The 22,748-nt window shown below is 48.1% G+C and overlaps 1 protein-coding gene and 1 non-coding gene across 4 annotated transcripts in view; one reads left to right on the plus strand and one right to left on the minus strand.

Moving 5' to 3' along the window:
• The window catches only part of TP53I11 (tumor protein p53 inducible protein 11), a 32,199-nt gene extending 21,408 nt beyond the window's left edge, over positions 1-10,791 (minus strand). The window contains exon 1 of one of the 3 annotated variants that reach the window (XM_038764112.1): positions 10,609-10,791. The gene's annotated coding sequence lies outside the window, so the exon portion shown is untranslated. Of the gene's footprint in view, positions 1-8,677; positions 8,828-9,642; positions 9,771-10,608 lie in introns of those variants that run through there. The other 2 variants (XM_038764114.1, XM_038764116.1) reach the window with 2 other exon arrangements.
• LOC119944237 lies at positions 1,184-1,321 on the plus strand. Its single transcript, XR_005455734.1, has one exon. It is a non-coding gene; the product is annotated as a small nucleolar RNA SNORA7 (small nucleolar RNA).
• Positions 10,792-22,748: the final 11,957 nt, after the last annotated feature.

The following is a 22,748-nucleotide window of genomic DNA, read 5'->3' on the forward strand; positions in this document are numbered from 1 at the left end:
TGCCCTGGAACAAGGCCAACCAGTGGAGAGAAAAGTTAATGTCAAGGCCTCTTTAGAGACCCTCTGCCCTCAGGGCTCCTTCTAAAGCCTGGATGGAAGCCCCTTCCTTCCCCAGCTTCTGTCCCACTTGATGGAGAGACTCAGCCTATGGGAGAAGGAAGTGGGGACCAGTGAGGAGGGCAAGGTGTCTACCAAGGCCAGATGAGTCAGTGGTGCAGGGTGGAAAAAAGACGAGGGAGAGAAGAGACCATGGAGAAAGAGCAATTTGCTTTTGAATCTCATCTGTTTGAAATGCTCCAGGAACACTGTGGACAGCTCCAACATGACCATACTCAAGCCAAAAGCAGGGGAGAAACAGGTCTCAAAGTCATCACCGATGCCGGTATTGGCTGAATCAGTGACAATATACCAACTTAGAGGACCACCCAGGTCCCCCCCACCAACCCCATCCCTGTGAGCCATAGGACAGTTGCTATCTCCCTGTATTTCCATGGATCTATATTTAACTCCTGGCAACAGAAGGCCAGTTCTTTGTAAACAATGCTCCCCCAGCATCAAGGCCACTAGATCCTGGCCCATGGCCCAGAGCCCAAATCACAAAATAAGATGAACAACCATGAGTCTCTGGTTGGAATGGGCAGGAGGTGGCTGTAAACAGAAGTACTGAATTTCCAAGACCAACAGGTAGGACTAATTTCCCTGGGAGGGGAGGGAGAGGGAAGGGTCCTTCTTGTCGTCTTTCCCTCCTCCCCCTCCCCATCCCCCCCACCTTACCTCCTTCCCCTCCCCACAGCACCTGTATATGTGTATATATGTTTGTACGTATTTATTACTCTATTTATTTATTTATTTGTTCATATTTATTCTATTTATTTTATTTTGTTAATATGTTTGTTTTGTTGTCTGTCTCCCCCTTCTAGACTGTGAGCCCACTGTTGGGTAGGGACCGTCTCTATATGTTGCCAACTTGTACTTCCCAAGCGCTTAGTACAGTGCTCTGCACACAGTAAATGCTCAATAAATACAATTGAATGAATAAATGTTAAGATGAAGAGATCCTAGATTCAGTGGGATGGGGACTGGGAGGATTGTGGAGGGTTTTTGGGTCTCTAGACTATAAGCTCTTTGTAGGCAGGGAATGTATCTACCAACTCTTTGAACTGTCCTCTCCTATGTGTTTAGTCCCCCCTCAGGGTCGCACCTGGAGAGTTCCCAGTACTCTACCAATCTCGGCTATGGGAGGGAGAGTCAAGCAGAGGCCTATCCATTCCATTCCTAGCTTGGGCAGTGGCTAGCCATTGGAAGGCAATCTGCTACAAGTCAAAACTCACCCATGCTGGGCAGCAGCAGCATGGGAGAGAGTAGAGGGCGGAGACTCGAGTTTACTGTGCAGAAGTCGGCAGTGGTAAACCACTTCTGTGTTTTTACCAAGAAAACTCTATGGATACACTACCTGAACGATTGCAGATGGAAAGCGGGGCATTCTGGTAGAGATGTGTTTGTGGTGTCGCTATGGGTCAGAAATGACTCGACAGCATAAGACAAGTGTTTACCAAAGTGTGCTGCCCAGTAAGCAGCACAGTAAGCACTCAATAACATTGACTGATCGGGGCTATTTTTGACTAAAACCTTGGTTCTTCATTCGACCCTAATAACAAGCTAACACAACCACTAACTGGACCTGCCAGGGTCACTGTGAGATCCACATGTAATTCCTAACCTTCCTCTCCCTGATTTTCACTCTCAATCACGCAATCGATCCATGGTATCTGTGAGTGCTTATTTGGAGCAGAGCACTGTACTTATTTAAAGTAAAGCATTGAACTTATTTTGAGCAAAGCACTGCAGTAAGTGCTTGGGAGATCAAAATAAATACTATATAGTTGACAAACATGATCCCTTCCCTCAAGGAGTTTACTGTCCAGCGGGTCTGACCTTATTCCCACATTTCCCTCATTGCCAGCCCTCTGTTTGGAGGAACTAACAACCTGTGAAATGACCACTGCAGAGAAGAGGAGAGTCAATGGGCCTGAATAATCCACAGGTTGAATAATCGGCTACTGAAGAATAAACAGTGGATGTATATTCCAGCCAGTCTGTTTCCTGTTTCCTACAGAGGGAAATAGCATGGTCTGGTTGATAAAGCCTGGGCCTGGGAGCTGGAGGAACTGGGTTCTAGTCCCTGCTCTGCCTTGTGCCTATGTGACCTTGGGCAAGTCACTTAAATTCTCTGTGCCTCAGTTTCCTCAACTGAAAAATGGGGATTCAATACTTTTTCTCCCTCCTACAAAGACTGTGAGCCCCATGTATTCAACCTGATTAACTTATATCTACCCCAGTGACACCTAGTCATTCATTCAATCATATTTATTGAGTGCCTACTGTGTGTAGACCACTGTACTAAGCACTTGGGAGAGTACAATATGGCAATAAAGAGACACATAGTATGCACTTAACAAATGTCACTGAGAGCTTACGTGTGCAGGGATGGTACTAAACACTTGGAAGAATACAATGGAACAATAGAACAGACACATTCCCTGACCACAGTGAGCTTACAGTCTAGAGGGGGAGGTAGATATTAAATAAATACATTATGAATCTGTACATAAGTACTGTGGGACTGGGACAAGGGATGAATAAAAGGAGCAAGTTAGGGCAACACAGAAGGGAGTGGAAGAACACAATAAGAGGGCTTAGTCAGGGAAGGCCTGTTGGAAAAGGTGTGCCTTCAATAATGATTTGAAGAACAGGAGAGTAGTTGTCTGTTGGATATGAAGAGGAAGGGCAGTCCAGGCCAGAGGCAGGACATGGGCGAGAGGTCGGTGGCGAGATAGACAAAATCAAGGTACAGTGAGTAGGTTGGCATTAGAGGAGTGAAGTGTGCAAGATGGGTGAAAGAGTAGCGAGGTGAGGAATGAGGGGGCAAGGTGGTTGAGTGGTTTAAAGCCAATTGCAAGGAGTTTCTGTTTGATGCAGAGGTGGATGGTCAACCACTGGAGTTTCTTGAGGAATGGGGAAACATGGACTGAATGTTTTTGTAGAAAAATGATCCCTGCAGCAGAGTGACATATGGACTGGAGTGGGGAGAGACGAGAGGCAAGGAGGTCAACAAGGAGGCTGATACAGTAATCAAGACAGGATAGGATAAGCACTTGGATTAATGTGGCAGCAGTTCAGATGGAGAGGAAAGAGTGGATTTTAGCAATGTTGTGGAGGTTTAACCAACAGGATTTAGTGATAGATTGAATAGGTGAATTGATTGAGATTGATTGTTTGATTGATCCTTCCCATCTCACAAGCCCGCAACCTTGGTGTCATCCTCGACACTGCTCTCTCATTCACCCCACACATCCAATCCATCACCAAAACCTGCCAGTCTCACCTCCGCAACATTGCCAAGATCCACCCTTTCCTCTCCATCCAAACCACTACCTTGCTGGTTCAATCTCTTATCCTATCCCGACTGGATTACTGCATCAGCCTCCTCTCTGATCTCCCGTCCTCCTGTCTCTCCCCACTTCAGTCTGTACTTTACTCTGCTGCCCGGATCATCTTTGTGCAGAAACACTATGGGCACATTACTCCCCTCCTCAAAAATCTCCAGTGGTTGCCTGTCGACCTACGAATCAAGCAAAAACTCCTCACTCTCGGCTTCAAGGTTCTCCATCACCTTGCCCCCTCCTACCTCACTTCCTTTCTCTCCTTCTACAGCCTAGCCCACACCCTCTGCTCCTCTGCCACTAACCTCCTCACTGTACCTCATTCTCGTCTGTCCCACCGTCGACCCCAGGCCCATGTCCTTCCCCTAGAATGGAATGCCCTCCCTCCACACATCCACCAAGCTAGCTCTCTTCCTCCCTTCAAAGCCCTACTGAGAGCTCACCTCCTCCAGGAGGCCTTCCCAGACTGAGCCCCCTTTTTGCTCTCCTCGTCCCCATCCCCCCTGCCCTACCTCCTTCCCCTCCCCACAGAACTTGTATATATGTTTGTACAGATTTATTACTCCATTTATTTTACTTGTACCTATTTACTATTCTATTTATTTTGTTAATGATGTGCATCTAGCTTTACTTCTATTTATTCTGATGACTTGACACCTGTCCACATGTTTTGTTTTGTTGTCTGTCTCTCCTTTCTAGATTGTGAGCCCATTGTTGGGTAGGGACCGTCTCTATATGTCGCCAACTTGTACTTCCCAAGCACTTAGTACAGTGCTCTGCACACAATAAGCACTCAATAAATATGATTGAATGAATGAATGAATGAATGAATGGAATGCCCTCCCTCCTCACATCTGCCAAGCTAGCTCTCTTCCTCCCTTCAAAGCCCTACTGAGATCTCACCTCCTCCAGGAGGCCTTCCCAGCCTGAGCCCCCTTTTTCCTCTCCTCCTCCCCATTTTCCCCACCCTACCTCCTTCCCCTCTCCATAGCACTTGTATATATATTTGTACAGAATTAGTACTCTATTTATTTTATTGGTACATATTTACTATTCTATTTATTTTGTTAATGATGTGCATATAGCTTTAATTCTATTTTATGGCATTTATTAAGCACTTACTATGTGCAAAGCGCTGTTCTAAGCACTGGGGAGGTTACAAGGTGATCAGGTTGTCCCATGGGGGGCTCACAGTCTTAATCCCCATTTTACAGATGAGGTAACTGAGGCACAGAGAAGTGACTTGCCCAAAGTCACACAGATGACAAATGATGGATCCGGGATTTGAACCCATGGCCTCTGACTCCAAAGCCCATGGTCTTTCCACTGAGCCACGCTGCTTCTCTAAAGATTTTGACACCTGTCTACATGTTTTGTTCCATTGTCTGTCTCCCCCTTCTAGACTGTGAGCCCGTTGTTGGGTAGGGACTGTCTCTATATGTTGCTGACTTGTACTTCCCAAGTGCTTAGTACAGTGCTCTGCACACAGTAAGCACTCAATAAATATGATTGAATGAATGATTGAGAGAGAGGAGTCAAGGATAATGCCAAGATCGCAGGCTTGTGAGACAGAAAGGATGGTGGTGCTGTCTACAATGATTGGAAAGTCAGGGGAAGGATGGGGTTTGAGTGGGAAGATGCAGTTCTGTTATTGACATGTTATGCTTGACATATAGGACATCCAAGTAGGTGTCCAAATGAAAAAAAGAACAACAACAGAGAACAAGGGAAACCAGAGATTGTGCAGAGCTTGACTATGGGCTGGCGATTTCCTTCCTGCCTTCCTATTAGGCTCAAGTGGAGAATGTGTCACAAGGAAGAATATTGTGCCTTTTTCTGGAGTGTTTCAAGCAAACATCACGCAGCCCTTCAGTCAAATCCCCAAGGAAGACTTTTCCAGTTGCAGGCCCCTAGAGGGCAGCTCTGACGCTCAGCCTCTGTCTGACTCCAGAGGCAGAATTCAGCTCCTTACCACACCCATGATTGCCAGCTGAGAACACAGAATATGAAGAGCGGTTGGAGCAGAGTCCAGTGGTACCTTAGAGAGATGGTCTTTGCAATGAGAACAGGCCTCTCAGTACCTCCCTCCAGGCAAAGCTTTCCTGAGAGGTTGGCTCTAAGGACCCCAGGAGAGAAGAGACAAAACAGATAATCTGCTGGAGCCAGGGATGTCAGGGACAAACTGGAATAGGGGGAACCACGGGCCAGGAGCAAGACACTCCCGGACTCTCATCCTCCTCGGGCACAGCTATCTCCTTGGCCCAGATCCCTTTGACAAACGGCTCGAGTTTAACAGCCTCCTCTGGGAGACTTGAGGTCTTTGGGGTTGGTCCAGGCTGAAGCTGGGACAAACAAACAAATAACTTGGATGCAAGGAGGAGAAAGGGTCCAGAAGCTGGAGGGAGATGCTATGGAGAGGATCGTTCATAGTCAAAATTCAGGAGAAACTCCCACACCACCCCACTATGTTCCTGTCACCCCTGTGAGACAAAGCATGCCTTAGCAGAATTGTGAGCCAAGAGGTCTAGGTTCTAGTCCCGGCTTTGTCGTTTGCCTGCAATAATACTTTAGGCAAGTCACTAACATCTCTGTGTCTCAGTTTCCTGAGGTGCAAAATAGGTATAAAGTACCTGTACTTTCTCTTTGTCCCAATCTCACACACAGCTCGAAATCTGGGTCCCATCTGATTATCTGGCATCTTCCCCAGGGCTTAGCATGGTGATTGGCAAATGATAGGCATTTAATAAATCCCATTATTACTAAGACTTGACTCTTGGTCCCCAGGTTCTACTCTATTGCCACCAGGAGTTTGGGGGATTCCCCCCACCCCACCCCACTAAAGTGTGGGACAGTTTACAAGGAGAGTAATTTTCTGTATCTAGTTGTAGGGGATTAGGATCGAGGCTTAAGAGGAGAATGAACTTGTTATTTTATTACCTGGGGTAGATTCCTCGGGCCACCATGACGAGGAGGGGAACCTAGTAGCTATATTGCTTAGCTATAAATATTCTTCCAAAGATTATCTACAACCTGTATCTATACCTCAGGTGGAGGGAAACTCCATTTGCCCTGGTGCAAAGGTAAACCACAGGCATTTACCATTTCACAATTTTGCTTTCCCCCCACACCTCCCAGGGCCTTGTCCGCACTAGCTAGAGAACTAAACACGAAAAATTCAGTCTACTTTGGCTCCTCATCAGCTATGGCTGAGCCTGCACCCCTGGGTCCAGTGTTATTTGAAAGCCTAAGTCAGACAAAATAGGAACAAAAATAGACCAGGGAAGAATTGAAGAGAACCCTTTCCTGGAATATTCTGGCTCTAGAGACCAATGACCCGCAATTCCACCCCTGCATGCCAACGAGTACATGAGGCACACAATTTGTTTATCACTTCAATGTTTCTCAAAGCTCTTTCACATTACTTACTGCATCTTGTCCTCCCAACATCCCCGTGAGATGAGGCAGATATTATTCTCCCCATTTTATAGATGAAGAAATTGAGGCCCAGAAGTATATCAATCAACCAATAGTATTTATTGAGCACCTACTGTATGCAGGACACTATTAAGTGCTTAGGAGAGTTAAATATAATAGTCTGTAGACCTGATCCCTGCCCACAAGGAACTTACAGTCAAAGGGGAGAGACAGTACTGAAGTGGCAGGGTATAACGATATGTTTGGGAGTGCAGTAGGGCTGAGGGTGGGGTGAATATCAAGTGCTTAGAAGGTGCGGTTCCAAGTGCTTAGGCGACCTAGACCCTAGTGATTTGTCTGAAGGTCACCCAGCAGGCAAGTAGCAGAGTGGCAGAACCTCCTCTCTTTCCACTAAGCCAGCCAGATACATGTGTAAGCATTGGCATATAAGAAGAGTAATTCCCCAAGTGGGCTAAGAGAACTCCTAGAGATCCACTCAGAATATTCTCAAGTCTGGGAGAAGAAGAGGCGGGTGGAGAAGAGACTAAGGATTACGTGAAGGGTTGGTGGGATGGAGAGTGAGGAATGGAAGACATTTGTTGGATGGGGAATAGTTTGGGAAGAAAGAATCATGAGCCAGAGGCCATTTCAGGGGAAAGGAAAATCAGAGCATAAAGATAACAAAAGAAACTCAAGGGTTGAGCCTGCATGGAAACTGAAAGTCCAGGGCATATGTTCTTCCCTACTGAAACTTGGGGGCCACAGGTGTGAGTCAGCCAGATACAACAAGGGAAAAGGGGAAGGGAAAGCCTCCTCAGTGACTTTAGAATTTCCAACCCTGCTCAGTGCCTGCCAGAAGTCCCCATGGCTCCCAGGGACTGCAGTTGATCCTTTTCCCCTTCCTACCCTCCTCCCCACCCCCGACCTCCACGACCACCTTCCTGCTTGGTGCCACTCTCCAGAAAGGAGGGCCTACTGTCCCTGATCAGCACTCTTCTGATGCAGGAAACAGTGAAATACAGAATTACTCTCTCCCTTTCACCAAACGGTGCCACTCCTGGGACCAGAGAAGCCCCTTTTGCCCCCCCAACTGGCAGCCACTAAAGCTAGAAGACCCTTAAGGACAGGGCACCCTCTACAATGAGCCCACTGTTGGGTAGGGACCGTCTCTATATGTTGCCAACTTGTACTTCCCAAGCGCTTAGTACAGTGCTCTGCACACAGTAGGTGCTCTATAAATATGATTGAATGAATGAATGAATACAGAAGGGGGATTCTGCTTAGTGGGGGTCATGGCAGTTTAGAAGCTGTGCCCTCGTGTGACATCCTGGTCTGGGGCTCTGGGGGGACCCAGCCCACCCCCTTCTTTAGGGTCTCTTTGGACATAGGTCCAGGAACAACCTGAGCCTCTCTTCCTTGGTTGTTTGGGGTCGGTCCCAGGAGAAGGGGAAAAGTTTGCATTCAGAAATCAGGAAGACTATCATCACCAGGACAAAAAAAAAATAGCAAAAAGGTGGATATAGACCAACTGCGTCACTCTGAGTATTTTGAACACAATCAAATCGAGTCTTGATCTCTCCTCCCTCCATTCCCTTCTCTTTTCTCGCTCCCAGCCCCAACACCTGTTTACTGAGGAGACCTCTTTACTGTGTACTTTTCTGACAGTTAAAAAAAAACCCCTGTCTCTGGGACTGTAACCATAGGGCAGCTTGGAAGAGATCCTAAACAAAGCAATCCCCCGGCTCAGGGCAAAGGGAATGATCGCCCTGGCTTAGGAATGTCACTCCGAGCCACTGAGCAGAGCCCAGAGGCATTCTTACCTTCAGCTTGGCGAGCGACTCACAGCCAAATGCCGAGATCGGAAGGCGTCATGGTGCTGTGTGTGCCCACGACAACGTGTGTGTGTGCCTGTGTGTGTTTACAGAGCAGCATTCTGCAGGGTGGTGTGCGCTCTGCGACTTCTGCACGAACGATGAAGTTAGAACACAAAACTATTGCAACGGACTTATGTTTCTACACCATACGCAGTGCTTTGCACATAGTAAGCGCTTAACAAATGCCATCATTATTATTATTATATACAAATATCACACATGAATAGAAGCAGCGTGGCTCAGTGGAAAGAGCACGGGCTTTGGAGTCAGAGGTCGTGGGTTCAAATCCCAGCTCTGCCAATTGTCAGCTGTGTGACTTTGGGCAAGTCACTTAACTTCTCTGTGCCTCAGTTACCTCATCTGTAAACAACCTGATCACCTTGTAATCTCCCCAGCGCTTCGAACAGTGCTTTGCACATAGTAAGCACTTAATAAATGCCATCATTATTATTATTATTATTACATGCACGCACTATATACAACACACATGCACACAGATATATACGAACACTTCACACACAATATATACAAACACCAGGCTACGCACAGCTGAAAACCTAAACCCTAGTTCTTGGGGAATTCCTAAATCTGCAACTGAAGATTAAGATGAGTGGGTGAAAGCGTTTCCCTGGCTTTAATCAGCTCCCCCGGAGTACGATTTTCAATTCTCCAGTTCCCACGTAGCTATCAGCCTCCCCGGCATGGCTTTCCAGAGAGATTGGTGACGTTAGGCCGTTGCTGACCTGCAGAGTCCTAGAATCCCGGGGTTTCGGGAACCCCCCAGGTACATCCCCCGGCCTCTGACCAGGCTGTCCTGTTCTGCACCCCGAAGACGTGGGTCTGTCCTGGGGGAGGGGACCCCGAAACCTTCCTCAACAGCCCCCAGCCAACGCGCCAGAGTCCTTGCTCACCCCACAACTTTCTGCCGCAGCCTTGTGCCCCTCCTGCGCCGTGCGGGGTCTCCCAGTGTGGGAGGCTGGGAGAGGATCAGCGAGCCCGACAAAGACAGGGAAATAATCAAGGAAGAGAGAAACAGTCCCTCACCCTCTCCCGATCGCCTTGCAAACCTCCGGGGCAGAGACGCAAGAAAAACTCTAGTCGGAGTTCCCTTCCCTCCCTGCGCTAAATTGGAGCCCCCTCCCCCCCACCACCCCCGGCCCAGCTGGCTACCCTAGACAGCCCCGGAAAGCCCCTGCACCCCGATCCCCACTTCTCCTGGACCCTCTTTCTCTCCTCCCGGATTTGCTGTCCCTCCTCCAGGATTCCTTCTCCCTCCTCCCGGATTCCCTCTCCCATCTCCGGGCTTCCCATTCCCGGATTCCCTCTCCCTCCTCCAGGATCCCTTCACCCTCCTCCCGGTCTCCGTCTCCCATCTCTCGGGTTTCCTCTCCCTCCTCCCGGGTCCCTTCTCCGTCCTCCCAGCTTTCCTCTCCCATCTCCGGGCTTCCCACTCCCGGATTCCCTGTCACCCTTTCCGTATCCCTTCACCATCCTCCCAGCTTCCCTCTCCCATCTCCGGGCTTCCCACTCCCGGATTCCCTCTCTCTCCTTCCGGATCCCTTCACCCTCCTCCCGGCTTCCCTCTCCCTCTTCCCGGATCCCTTCTCCCTTTCCCGGTTTCCCTCTCCCTCCTCCCGGCTACCCTCTCCCTCCTCCCGGCTTCCCTCTCCCATCTCCGGGCTTCCCATTCCCGGATTCCCTCTCCCTCCTCCCGGATCCCTTCCCCCTCCTCCCGGCTTTCCTCTCCCAACCCTCGGGCTCCCGCTCCCCCCGGGGTGTCCGTCGGGTGGCGGCGGGACTGGGCGCTCTCCTCTCCCGGGAGCGGGAGCCACTGCGGAGGGAAAAGTAAAAAGCGTCGAAGGAAGAGCTGAACTTACTGGCGGTGATCACCGCATGCTGCTCTGCGGGTGGCGGCGGCCGCAGGGATGGAGGGAGGGATGGAGGGCTACCCGCAGGGGTGCAGTGATCCCGCCGCCCGCCCCGCAGCTCACATCGTGCCGCTCGGCCGCGCGGGATCCCCGGCCAACGGACTCGACGGCCAGCGGGCCCCCGAGTGCCATCCGTTTACCATAATAAAGGGGCCGAAGCTGGCACCTCCTCTACATTACCGGATCAAACCAATCGCACTTCTCAGGCGACGTCACCACTCCCCCCACACACTGTGGCCACCAGCTCCGGAGACGGCTGCGGCCTCCGGACAGGTTTCCCCGCTCCCCGGGGCTTCCTTCCCCTCCCCGGGTCGGGGTTGCTCATTTCGAAGCAAGAAGGAAAAGTCGGGGTGGGGGTGGGGAGGGGAGATGTGTGGGTGGGTGGGTGGGTGTGTTTGGGGGAAGTGGAGAGCCCCACTTTTACCCTCACGCACGAAATACATTGCCGGTTGGGACTTCAGGGGACAGTTCCAAGGGGAACCCTAAATCATGAGAAGCAGAAGCAGCCTGGAGAAGCAGCATGGCCTAGTGGCTAGACCACGGGCCCGAGAGTCAGAAGGTCACGGGTGCTAATCCCGTTCTAATCCAAGAGAAGCAGTGTGGCTCAGTGGAAAGAGCACGGGCTTGGGAGCCAGGGGTCATGGGTTCTACTCCTGCCTCCGCCGCTTATCAGCTGTGTGACTTTGGGTAAGTCACTTCATTTCTCTGGGCCTCAGTTACCTCATCTGGAAAATGGGGATTAAGACTGTGAGCCCGATGTGGGACAACCTGATTACCTTGTATATCCCCCAGTATTTAGAACTGTGCTTGGCACATAGTAAGCACTTAACAAATACCATCAGTATTATTATTATTATCCCGGCTCTGCCACTCGTCTGCTGTGTGATGTTGGGCAAGTTGCTTCAGTTCTCTGGGCCTCAGTTACCTCATCTGTCCAGTGGGGATGAAATCTGTGAGCCCAATGTGGGACAGGGACTGTGTCTAACCAAATTACCTTGTATCTACCCCAGCACTTAGAACAGTGCCTGGTACATAGTAATGGCTTAACAAATGCCACACGTGTTGTTATTATCCTTATTATTAGGAGAAGCAAAGTGGCCTAGTGGAAACAGCACTGGCCTGAGAGTCAGAGGATCTGGGTTCTAATTCCAACTTCGTCAATTGCTTTCTGGGAAACTTGGGCAAATCATTTAAACTCTCTGTACCTCAGTTTCCTCCTTTGTAAAATGGGGGTTAAATACCTGTTCTCCCTCCCTGTGAGCCCTATGTGGGAGCTGATTATCTTGTATCTACCCCAGCACATAGAACAGTGCTTGACCCAGGGTAAGCACTTATTAGTAATAACAATAATAATAGTCAGTCATATTTATTGAGTGTTTACTGTGTGCAGGGCACTGTACTAAGTGCTTGGGAGAGTACAATATAGCAAAATAGATACATTCCTTGCCCACAACAAGCTTACAGTCTAATAATGATACTATTAATAATGATACTATTAATAATGATAACCCTCTCATCTCCCCTTGGTCCCCATTGGAGACAAATCAATCGATCAGTGGTATTTAGTGAGCATTTACTTTGTGCTGAGCACTTGATTTAAAACATCAATCTCCAGTTGGAGTCTGTCCCCTACCTTCCTCCTTCTCATTTGTTGCCATCATCTTCCCCCTTCTTCAGTCCAGAAAATCTTTTCTTGTTAAATAATACTTTTCCATCATCTAAAAAGGGCAGTCCCTAGTCATCCACATCACATCTCCACCAAAACACTGCATATGTCAGTTCCAAGACTGTAACACAGCCCATCTGTGCCTCACTACCAGCACAATTCAGCAACACACCTGCTACATAGGGTGCTTTCTCTTCACACACACACACACACACACACACGCACACGCACACACACACACACACACACACACACCCCTCCCCCCCACCCCCCTGCCCCATTAGCTCATCTGTGAATCATGCTGGTGAAAAACTCTCCAAAATTGTACAATGAATATAGGTGCCCACTCTGTGGAAGAGCCAGGCACTAACACCTCTAGGATTTCCCAGCTGTGGGGCTGACACTATTGTTTTTCTCCCAAAGCTGGGTCACATCTGGGTCAAGACACCCAGACTTATTCATCCCAGGGTCCAGGCCTGAGTCCTTCCACGCAGAACTGAAAGGAGCTAAGATCAGTCAATCAATCAATCAGTTTTATGCAAAGTACTGTACTAGAACGTGGGAGATTATAATGAAATGGAGTTTGTAGACATGATCCTTACCCACAAGGACCTTACATTCACAAGGGAAGACAAACATTAAAATAAATTACGGATAGGGGAAGTAGTAGGGTATAAGAATATCTACATATGTATGGTAGGGCTGGGGTATCAAAGTGTTTAAGGTGTACAAAGCTAAGTGCATAGTAGACACAGTGGGGAGGGCTGACAGGGAAAATAAAGGGCCTAGTCTGGGAAGGCCTCTTAGAGGAGATGAGATTTTAGGAGGGTTTTGATGGTGGGGAGAGTAGTGGACTGTTGTATATGAAAGGGGAGGAAGTTCTTGGGCCAAGGGAGAACGTGGGCAAGGGTTCGGTGGTGGGATAGACGAGATCAAGATACAGAGATTCCAAGTAGCAACCAAGAGTCCCCAAGTCCATTAGCTCATCAAATCACATCGTCTCCAAGAGGCCTTCAGTACTAAATCTTCATTTCCCTAACTTCCTCTCCCACATTGCCTATGCACTTGTACCCATTAAGCACTTGACATTCACCCCACCCTCAGCCCCACAGCACTTATGTACATATAATAATAATTGATTATAATTTCTGTCTTTCCCTCTAGACTTCAGACTCTGTGGGCAGGGAACGTACCTGCCAACTCTGTTCTATTGTACAGGGCTCTGCCCCAAGCAAGTGTTCAATAAATATAATTGATTAACTGACAAATTTATTTCTGGTTGTCCCAGAAAGGCCTTGTGAGCCAGTTTACCTATTAGGCTTGTCCTTCTCTAAGAAAAAGGGCCAGCAGGCAGGGGGTTGTGGGTGTCTGGATGTAAAGAGTCCAGGCACTTCCTTTAACCAGATTGCAGCCCTAGTAACCAACCTGTGCATGAGAATTTGAATGTAAGTTTCACACACGCTAAAACTGCTTAGAGGCCTGAATGCCACTTCCCCTGAGCCAAATATCTCAGCTTTGCTGGTTATTTTAAGAACCATCCTTGTTTCATTTTCTGGGCATAAGAGGATTCCAAATTCACTCTTAACTGGCTGTGAAATGGTGCTGCCTCCTATGTGAGACTAGAGCCTGCTGTAGGCTAGAGAAAGCTGTGCCAACATTTCCTTGCCCATGCCAATGCCCGCCAATCCTGCCTTGTAGTTCTCCCTCCTCTCTTGCTGCCTGCTTTTCTTCAACTCAGTCAGTGTAGTCATCTATAGTAGCTCTTGCCCTTAATACCCAGCCCTCTGGTTGACCCTCATTCTGTCCTGTCCTTAACCTTCCTGCAGGAGGGCTGCTAACCTGCAGTGAACATGAACCTGCTTCCCTTCTGAGCAGAAGGGAAGGATAAGTCCTTACAGCTTTGTCCCTGGCTTTAATTGGCTTCTCTTTAATAAATGCCTCACAGTGCTTTTTCTGCTGGTTGAACACATCCTGGGTTACTTCTAATTCCAAATAGGTGTAAGCCTTTGGCTTTTGCTCATCTTAAAACCCTCACTTCTGCAAAACTAAGTGGGCTCTAGCCCTGTGAAAAGGCAAAGCTGCCCTCTATCCTTTAGCTTCCATTTGAGAAGCACAGTGAAGTCAGAGTTTAATATGCACATTTAAAAAATTATGTAAACTGCCCCGTCCCTTGAGGGTCCGTTCTGAGAATCTAGTGGAAACAGGAACCTCCTCTGCTACCACGTGCATCCAAATATATATACATACACTCACCCAGTTTCCAATCAGTACAGTGCAGTGCCCTTAAAAGGTGGTCAAGAAATAGCACTACAACCGCTACTCCTTGACTGCACTGACCGCTTGGGAAAGTACCACAGAAGTACATGACACATTACCTGCCCACAAAAAGCCGACACTCTGATTCCACTGATTGTAAACATTTTTTGTCTTTCTCCCCCTTTGGAGTAAATACAATGAATATACATGAATTTAATATGCACATGAATCGGAGTTCTGAGGATGAATATTTGGGTAGGTCATTTCTTTTTTTAACTTTGTAGCGAGCTTTATTTATAACAATGATCCACAAATAAACAGGTCTTTGAGGAGGGCTGGTCTTTTTCATTATCATGCATCAGTTTTCTCCATTTATAAAATATCTGGCAAATTAAATAGAGAATGTCAGAGAAACATTTGAAATGTTCCATTTCTATTTGCTCAGAGCATAGTTTATTATTGTTTTACTATTAGTAGCTCTGCACTTGGGGGAGATGGTTATTTCTGCCCCAAGGAGTAAATAGAAGGGGCATGAGAAAAGAGAAAAGAGCACAAAACTGGGAGACAGGAGACCTTAGTTTTAGTCTCAGTTTTGCTACTTGTCTGCTGTGTGACCTTAAGCAACTCACTTAACTTCTCTTGTGCCCATTTTATAGATGAGGAAGCTCAGAAACATCTGTTCTCCCTCCCTCATAGAGGCTCACAGTCTATGTCTACTATTATTGGTACACAGTAAGCACTGAATAAATGTCATCATTATTATTAAAGAGAAGCAGCGTGGCTTAGTGGAGAGAACATGGGCCTGGGAGTCAAAAGGACCTGGGTTCTAAACCCGGCTCCGCTACAGGTCTTCTATTCAATCAATCAATCAATCAATCAATCAATCAATCGTATTTATTGAGCGCTTACTGTGTGCAGAGCACTGTACTAAGCGCTTGGGAAGTACAAGTTGGCAACATATAGAAACATTCTCTCCAGCTTCAACTATCATTTCTACGCTGATGACACCCAAATCTACATCTCTGCCCCTTCTCTCTCTCCCTCCCTTCAGGCTCGGGTCTTCTCCTGCCTTCAGGACATCTCCATCTGGATGTTTGCCCGCCATCTAAAACTCATATGTCCAAGACTGAATTCCTTATATTTCCTCCCAAACCCTGCCCTCTCCCTGACTTTCCCATCACCATAGACGGCACTACCATCCTTTCCGTTTCACAAGCCCACAACCTTGGTGTCATCCTCGACTCTGCTCTCTTGTTCACCCCTCACATCCAATCCGTCACCAAAACCTGCTGGTCTCACCTCCGCAACATTGCCAGAATCCACCCTTTCCTCTCCATCCAAACCGCTACCTTGCTGGTTCAATCTCTCATCCTATCCCCACTGGATTACTGCATCAGGCTCCTCTCTGATCTCCCATCCTCCTGTCTCTCCCCACTTCAGTCTATACTTCACGCTGCTGCCCAGATCATCTTTGTGCAGAAACGCTCTGGGCATGTTACTCCCCTCCTCAAAAATCTCCAGTGGCTGCCAGTCAACCTACGCATCAAGCAAAAACTCCTCACTCTTGGCTTCAAGGCTCTCCATCACCTCACCCCCTCCTACCTCACCTCCCTTCTCTCCTTCTACAGCCCAGCACGCACCCTCCACTCCTCTGCTACTAACTTCCTCACTGTGCCTCATTCTCACCTTTCCCGCCGTCGACCCCCGGCCCACGTCCTCCCCCTGGTATGGAATGCCCTCCCTCCGCACATCTGCCAAGCTAGCTCTCTTCCTCCCTTCAAAGCCCTACTAAGAGCTCACCTCCTCCAGGAGGCCTTCCCAAACTTAGCCCCCTTTTTCCTCTCCTCCTCCCAATCCCCCCCGCCCTACCTCCTTCCCCTCCCCACAGCACCTGTATATATGTTTGTACAGACTTATTACTCTATTTATTTTACTTGTACATATTTACTATTCTATTTATTTTGTTAATGATGTGCATCTAGGTTTACTTCTATATATTCTAGTGACTTGACACCTGTCCACATGTTTTGTTTTGTTGTCTGTCTCCCCCTTGTAGACTGTGAGCCCGTTGTTGGGCAGGGACCATCTCTATATGTTGCCAACTTGTACTTCCCAAGCACTTAGTACAGTGGTCTGCACACATTAAGCACTCAATAAATACAATTGAATGAATGAATGAATGCCGTGTGATCTTGGGCCAGTCACTTAACTTCTCTGGACTTCAGTTACCTCATCTGTGAAAAATGGGGATTAATAGTGTGATCCCAATGTGGGACAGGGACTGTGTATAACCTGATTACCTTGCACCTACCCCCTCGCTTAGAACAGCGCTTGGCACATAATAAGTGCTAAACCAGTGCTATAATAATAATGATCATTATTAATAATTAATTATCTTAACATTCATAATAATTGTTATTATTGTTTTGAGTATTTATTATTAGAGAAGACATCTCATAGGTCAACCTATTCCCACGCCCCACCCTATTTTCCCAATGAACTCCCCTCCCAGCTGGCTAAGCCCTTCATGCAAGCAAGATTCCACATGGTAAGTGCTCAATAAATTTGACTGACTGATTGGTCTATTGACTGACTGGAAATCCCACCCCAACTACCTGGAGATCAGCAAATCACCTTGATCAGTGTGCTCCCACACGTTTCTCTGACTCAGTGGTCCCTGCGGGAAGCTGGCTGGAATGAATAGCTCCCCCCACCCCGTCTTTGCTGCTTCCCCCACGCCAGTCCGTGAATCATCCTGTGCTGCTTACAGAACTAATGAAATGTCATGAAGTCCCTCACGAAAACACATCACATCCCCGTGGCCCAGCCCAGGTCAAGCCTGCAGCTCAGTCAGTCAGAAAGACTCCAGGAGTTGCTCACCAGTAAGGCCACACTTATTACTGCTACACTGATAGAGTCTTCGCTTCAAGACCCTGCAGGCATCCAGACACATACTCTTTCCCTCTGCCGAGTCAGGCAAGTTGGCTCTGTCCACCCTCGGACAACCACTTCCAGTCTCTCCCTGCCGCTGACCACCTGACAGACCTGGGGAAAATGGGCTTGACCTAGTGGAGGGAGCAGCATGGCTTAGCAGATAGAGCATGGGCCTGGGGCTCAGAAGGACCTGAGTTCTAATTCTGGTTCTGTCTCTTGGCTCCTATATGACCTTGGGCAAGTCACTTAACTTCTCTGGGCCTCAGTTACCTCATCTGTAAAATGGGGATTAAGGCCGTGAGCCCCATTTGGGACAGGGATTGTGTCCAGCCTGATTCCTTATATCTATTGCAGCACTTAGAACAGTGCTTGACACATAGTAAGCACTTAACAAATACCATCATTATTATTATAATAATTATTATCCACTATTCTCAGGGGATCTGCCTCAGCCATTGGGTGCCCCACCTCATCAGCATTCCCTGTCCTACAAGGGTAGGGGCATAAGTTCATTGTGGGCAGGGAATGTGTCTGTTTATCGTTGTATTGTACTCTCACCAGTGCTCAGTACAGCACTGCATAAAATAAGTGCTCAATGAATATGATTGACTGACTAACTGACTGATTACTTGGGACCCTTGGAAAGGGGGCAAACTTGGAGTCTGGGCACACTCTAAGTAGCTATTGTCCAAGGATTTCCAGAGTCTGAATCTGGTCTTGCCTAATGGACACAGCCCTTCCTAGGCAGTTCTCCCAACCCCCTGGCTAGAGTCCTGTGCAGAATGGTAGCCCTGCTTAAAAAGCCCCAGAGCTCTAGTCATGGACCCATTCTGCGGCTTCAATCTGCATATCAAGCTCAAAATGTTTGGACCACAAACAGGATGCATAAGTGCAACTATGCAAACCAACATTTGGGGTGGACCCACTTGAAGCCAAGGATGGGATTCGGAAGTCCTGTCAGTTTAATCACTTCCCTTGGGGAGGAGAAGCAGGTACTATGGAGGGAGGGGTGGCACCAGGCCATCTCTCACTCTCCATCCTCATGCATTCCCTCCCAGTGGCCAGAGATTCCAGCAAGAAGGTGAAGTTAACAATCAGCCAATCAATAGTATTTATTTATTGAGCACTTACAGTGTGCAGAACACTGTACTAAGCACTTAGTACAGTGCTCTACACACCATAAGTGCTCAATAAATATGATTGATTGATTGAATGCTTACTGTATGCAGAACACTGCACTAAGTCCTTGATCCACTCCCAAAACCACTTCCATAAAGAAGGTGGAGTTGGCAATCAGTCAATCAATGGTATCGAGAAGCAGCATGGCTCAGTGGAAAGAGCCCGGGCTTGGGAGTCAGAGGTCATGGTTTCTAAGTCCGGCTCCGCCACTTGTCAGCTGTGTGACTTTGGGCAAGTCACTTAACTTCTCTGTGCCTCAGTTCCCTCATCTGTAAAATGGGATTAAGGCTGTGAGCCCCATGTGGGACAATGTGATCACCTTGTATCCCCACCAGAGCTTAGAACAGTGCTTTGCACATTACTTAACAAATGCCATCATCATCATCATTTATTTACTGAACACTTACATTCATTCATTCATTCAGTCGTATTTACTGAGCACTTACTGTGTGCAGAGCACTGTACTAAGTGCTTGGAAAGTACAAGCCAGCAACCTATAGAGACGGTCCCTACCCAACAATGGGCTCACAGTCTAGAAGGGGGAGACAGAAAACAAAACACGTAGACAGGTGTCAAAACCATTAGAATAAATAGAATTACAGCTATACGCACATCATTAACAAAATAGAGTAGTAATTATGTACAAGTAAAATAAACAGAGTAATAAATATGTACAAATATATATAAGTGCTGTGGGGAGGGCAAGGGGGTAGGACGGGGGGTATGGGGAGGAGGAGAGGAAAAAGGAGGCTCAATCTGGGAAGGCCTCCTGGAGGAGGTGAGCTCTCAGTAGGGCTTTGGAGGGAGGAAGAGAGCTAGTTTGGCGGATGTGAGGAGGGAGGGCATTCCAGGCCAGGGGAAGGATGTGGGCCGGGGGTCGACGGCGGGACAGGTGAGAACGAGTCACAGTGAGGAGGTTAGCGGCAGAAGAGTGGAGGGTGTGGGCTGGGTTGTAGAAGGAGAGAAGGGAGGTGAGGTAGGAAGGGGTGAGGTGATGGAGAGCCTTGAAGCCGAGAGTGAGGAGCTTTTGGTTGATTCATAGGTTGACAGGCAAACACTGGAGATTTTTGAGGGGAGTGTGCATAACACTGTCCTAAGCATTTAGTACAGTGCTCTACACACCAAAAGCCCTCTTCAATATGATTGATTGATTGAGTGAATTCTTACTGTGTGCAGAGCACTGTACTAAGTCCTAGATCCACTCCCAAAGCCCCTAGTTACTCCCATTTCTGTTTGGCTTGTCCCAGATGGAAAAATGACCAACCAGATTCCTCCTCGGTGGTCCCTGGTTCTCTGACACAGCAGTTCCAATTGCCCCATTTTTTTGCCCCCTGCCCTGGGTGAAGGTGCCCCCTTCCTCTCTCCTTCCTGGAAGACGTGGATAGCATCACCCCGGATGCTCCCAGTCCCAGGAACCCAGAGTATGTCTGAACCACATTTTCCCTTCCCCATGCCTCCAGCTTCCATCTCACTGTGAGTCCTTCTTGAGAGGACACAAAGTGACCCAGGTCAGTAGCGGGCAAGGTCGGAGTACGGCCAACAGTGCAAGCAGCCTGGCGGGATCTGCGCCTCTCATTTCCTTCCATGGGAATGCAACGGGTGGTGGCGGGGAGGACAGGAGGTAAAAGGCCAGGGGGAGGAGGGGGACAAGCTGCAGACTTCCTCTACTGATTCCTGTTTAGATTTCAGCTCACAGACCTCAACTGTCTGGTGAGAGCAGCTCCCAGATGAGACAGGCTCAATCCCATCCCTGTCTGAACAGTGGAGGAAGTGGGGGCAGGGTTGAGCTGGCAGTCTGCCTCAGGGGTCGTCCCAGTCCTGGGCTTGAGGAAACAGGAGGGAGCCCACAAGGAATTCCCAGTTGACATTCACCACAAGACCCCAGGAAAGTGACTTCTTTCTTTGTGCCACAATCAATCAATCAATTGTATTTATTGGCTGTTTACTGTGTGCAGAGCACTGTACTAAGCGCTTGGGAGTGTATGATGTAACAGGGTTGGTAGATATGTTTCCCTAGATAGGTGTGAGGGACCATAGGGATGTCCTAGAGAGTTTCAGTTGCCTGAAAAGGGAGATGTGTTCCCAGACCCCCCGCCCCCCCCGCAACACACACACACACACACACACACACACGCACGCACCCCTTGTCCCCCTACCTCCCACTTTCCCACCTTTTCAAACTAGGGACAGACCCAACTTCTGCTGGAGCCCAGTGTGGGATCAGGGTGAGAGCAGCGGGAAGAAGAGCCCCCCACCCCTATCCTCCCAAAAGTCTTTACTAGCTGAGTGGGGGCCCAGTCCCTTCTCTAAACTTTCTCCTAGCCAAAGGTGGAGACAGGGTGATTAATGGAAGTCCCCGTTCCCACTCCTAGGTATGGGAAGGTCCCCCTTCTCAATCGGCAGGTCACTGCTCTTCCCATCTTTCATGTCCTACTAAAATCACATCGATCAGCCAATCAATCAGTCAATCAATCAATCGTATTTATTGAGTGCTTATTGTGTGCAGTGCATTGTTCTAAGTGCTTGGGAGAGTACCATATAAATGAGTTGGTAGAGAAGTTCCCTGCCCACCCACAAATAACTTACAGTGCAGTCCCACCTCCTCCACCTTATTCTTGCTCCTTTCTGCTGTCTTCTATGCACTTGAGTCCTCACCTCATAAGTGTTTAGATACCCCACAACTGACTCCTACGACATTCATCTACTTACCCATATACTCTGTGGCTTCCTTTAACTATAATTTATGTTCATGTTTTGTTTCTCTCTCCAGTTAAACACTCCCTAAGGGCAGGGATCCTTCACTAGTAGAGAAGCAGTGTGGCTCAATGGAAAGAGCACGAGCTTTGGAGTCAGAGGTCATGTGTTCAAATCCCGGCTCTGCCACTTTCATTCATTCAATTGCATTTATTGAGTGCTTACTGTGTACAGAGCACTGTACTAAGTGCTTGGAAAGTACAATTCAGCCACTTAGCTATCTGACTTTGGGCAAGTCATTTAACTTCTCTGTGCCTCAGTTACCTCATCTGTAAAATGGGGATTAAGATTGTGAGCCCCCTGTGGGACAACCTGATCACCTTGTAACCTCCCCAGTGTTTAGAACAGTGCTTTGCACATAGTAAGTGCTTAATAAATGCCATTATTATTATTATTATTATTAAAGCCAAGTCGGCTACCAGAAATTCTGCATGTGTCAGGAGCTTGTGATTGGTGGATCGAGTCAACTGAGAGGTCCAGGGAGAGTCCTGCAGAACCAAGCTCCCCTCAGCTCCCACCCCTTCTCCCGCAACCTCCCCTCTCCCCCTCCCCACCACCGGTGGTTCTCTCCAACCTTCATCCTTCTGCCATTGCCAATCGATCGATCAATCACTGTTGTTTAGTGAGCATTTACTGTATGCAGAGCACTATAATAAGCACTTGGGGGAGTACAATACAAGAGTTTGTAGACACATTCCCTGACCACAAAGAGTTTAAAGTCTAGAGGGAGGAGCTTACATTTCTGGCATTTAACCAGTGCTTCCTGGGCTTCTAAATCCTGCTCTCTAAAGGATTTTCTGAGAAAGAACCATCAGTTCTTTGGGGACAATGTAGCCAGGCTTTGCACCAAATTATTCCAAATCCTGTGTCCCCACAAGGCAGTGTGGCCTAGTGGAAAGAACATGGGCCCAGGAATCAGAAGACTCAGGTTCTAGCCCCATTTCTGTCACAGACTCTGGATTGGCCTCTGACAAGTCATTAACCTCTCCAGACCTCAGTTTCCTCAACTGTACAGTGGAGATAAGATTGATTGTGAGCTTTGCATGGGACAGTCACTGTGTCTGATGTGATAGTTTTTATCTACCCTAGCAGTTGGTACATAGTAAGGGCTTAATAAATGCCATTATTATAATAAAAACAATAACTATCGGGATTTGCCAGACAGTTCCCTTCCCTGTCACCTTTGGGACCGAGACAGTAGAACCAAGGCTGGATCAGTGGGACTTTTTTATGGTATTTGTTAAGTGGTTACTATGCGCCAGACACTGTTGTATGCATTGGGGTAGGACACAGTCCCTGT

This window comes from Tachyglossus aculeatus, chromosome 22 (assembly GCF_015852505.1).
Source record: "Tachyglossus aculeatus isolate mTacAcu1 chromosome 22, mTacAcu1.pri, whole genome shotgun sequence".
NCBI lineage: Eukaryota > Metazoa > Chordata > Mammalia > Monotremata > Tachyglossidae > Tachyglossus > Tachyglossus aculeatus.